Below are 3059 nucleotides of genomic sequence, written 5' to 3'. Positions count from 1 at the left end.
TTACGTAAATGACGGGAACGTATGACCAAAAGATCGATGTTTGACTGGTAAGTGTTAGATATGAATTATGTGAATTAAATTAATACGAAATACGTAATCTGTGATGGCCATGACCTGTTAGCCTCTGCTAGTTGATAACTACACATTACTGTTATGCATCATCTTTCTCCACTGACGACCGTTCAAAAGTTCTGCATCTTTTACCCAGCGGGGTTGATTTAAATTAATATATTATATTAGTAGTATGTTAGTTATATATATTAGTTTTTATTCTTTGTTGTTGTACCCAGACCCATTCAGTCTTAAATTAAGTTTCATATAAATAACTACATATTTAAACCTCGACAATATATATATATATATATATATATATATATATATATATATATATATATATATATATATATATATATATATGTATATATATATATATATATATATATATAAAATTTTGAAATCGAAAGCTTGTATTTGTATACGACGACATGGAGTGCTGCTCCTATTGGTGTCAATAGTGCAATAGTTTGGCGTACAAATGCTCCCCTGAGGTACATTTCAAAATAAAGAAAAAATTAGGTAAATATCACTTGTTTTTATATTTTCATCCTGCGTAATTTACAATTAAGTTTTAATGTTGTCAATTTTTGCGCAGTTTAGTGAACCTTTCTTTAGTTGAGCTATATAGTTACACCAGTAGGTGGCGACAATTGACTGTCTTTTTGTGCATTATGACTGAGTCATTGTTTCATTAATTCAAATGATTTATTCAGAAACAGTGATTTATTCAGGAACGAATCATCGTGTGTTGCTCGGAGACCTGCAAAGTGACTTTGGAAGTATTCTGAGAGCAAAGATGGCAGCCTCCAAATACAGCAGGTAAACAGTTTCCACTGAAATTGTATTGTTGTGAGTTACATTTTTGTTCAGAAATCACTCCACTTTGCATATTGTTGTAGATAGTAAAAGATATCTGAACAGTTGTTTTCGGGTAAAATTGATGTGATTTATGACGTGCAGTAATCAAATTATTAGATATCACTTATATCATACTAAATAAGTTTCCTTTAAAATTGCGTGCAGAATGTATCGTGAGAAACAAACTTTCATATGGATGCAGTTTACAGTTGCCCCTTTTGTAATAATAAAGGAGACACCATTTATTTTTTGAATGTCCATGTTCTTCTGAGTTTCAAAATTACATTTCTGAGCTTTAAATTAATCCATCAACACTTTTAATTTACTTAATGAAGATGACATTTCAAACAGAGAAGTATATAATATTGATCAGTTTTTGTTTTTTTTTGTTATTAGAAAAATGTAATATTTGGCAATTGTGACTCAAAACCCTATTTTGCTCATGTATTTTGAATCCATAAACATTTCAAAAAGAAAAGTCTGTCTTTATTAAATAAATTTAATATATGTTTGTGATGCCCTTTAATTATAATTGATTTATTTTTATGTAGTTAATATTGTATCCTTATTTGGGTCTACTTTATTAGTTAAATGCAGTACCGCCGCTCCCTATACACAGAGTTCATATTTGCGTAGGACACAAACTCCTGTTGCTCAAAAAAAACCTTTTGTTCTATATTAATATTAACATATATACAATTTATATTTTTTGTCGTAATAAAAACAGACCTAAGCGAACAACAGCCTTTAAAATTACTTAAAATGCATTATATAGAAACAATGAGGCAATAATGATTGTTTAATTAATAATAATCACATGGTTTCATTGAATAACACTGTTGAAACACATAATGTAATACAAAATCAATCAAACAACTGTATAATAAAATCATAGCCACAGGAGGTAACTGTTTTATTTTTTATGTTTTATTAGGCTACACTGACTGCTCTTAATTTACTTATGTTTTTTTTAACTAATAACTGTTTATTTAGAAGTGTACTCAGTAATTCTTCAGTGATTGATATCGTCTGCTTAATTAAATGCAGGGTCAGTACTGAAATGTGTTACAAAAAGGATGAAGCGGTTTTTGATTTAATTTATTATTGTTTATTTTATATTATTTAATTTTTTTAAATGTTTTATTTAATATGTGTAATTTTTTATTTTTTTGCTACAGAACTACAGTTGTACTTTGTAAATAATACAGTTTAATTACAGTTTATATATTTATTTATTTATTTACTTTTATATTATATTAAAGTTCTATTTTGACCCCTATAGTAGGTGTTTTTGTTGTTGTTGTTGCTTTACTTCCATAATATTTGGGGGAGGGGTCACAACAATACAGTTCTGCTTAGGGCACCCGTTTGACCAACACTTGACCCTGGATAAATGTCATCAGAACCTACTTAGCTGTTTTGTATTTTTACAAGTCAATAAAATAAAATGCTGAGATGAATTTGAATGCTAACAGATGGCACTCTCAAAGAGAGAAATGATTGATATAATTCACAACAATACGTTTATGGTTTAAATATAGCACCCTCTATGATTTCTACTAGTTTCAGTTGCGACTCGCCTAAACCTGGCTAATAAACAAGAATTTGTAGATACATAAAGCACGCATTGAACCTTTGTTATTGTAGGCTCTTGCCTTTTCAGATTTTGTAGATTATTATGTATGAATTTAATTCCTACCATATCCCTAGTCTAACCTGTACATTACATAACTTTAATGTTTTTTTTTTTTAAGTTTGTAAGTATCTATGTACTGTATTATGTTTGCACTACCACCTATAGGTCACTGGCAGTAAGTGCGCAGTTATTCCGTTCAATATTATGTTGCATGTTGTAATAGGCTACAACGTAATGCAAATAAAGAAAAGACCAAAAATAGGTGTTGGCAATAGATCGCATGGTAATTTTAGAACCAACGGTCAGAGTAGGCTACTAGATTTCCAGTGATGATTTGCGTGCACAATATTAAATAAAATATCAAATACTGATAAATCCCGCAATATTAACAACTCAATAAATAATAACATTTTATCTTTAAAGCGAACGACGCAGGTTGGCCCACAATTCAATTACATCATTGCACATCATTTCAAAGTCGGCCATCTCGGGTTAGATTATTCGGTAT

This window comes from Cyprinus carpio, chromosome A16 (assembly GCF_018340385.1).
Source record: "Cyprinus carpio isolate SPL01 chromosome A16, ASM1834038v1, whole genome shotgun sequence".
Classification (NCBI taxonomy): domain Eukaryota; kingdom Metazoa; phylum Chordata; class Actinopteri; order Cypriniformes; family Cyprinidae; genus Cyprinus; species Cyprinus carpio.
Note: the sequence above shows the minus strand (reverse complement) of the source record.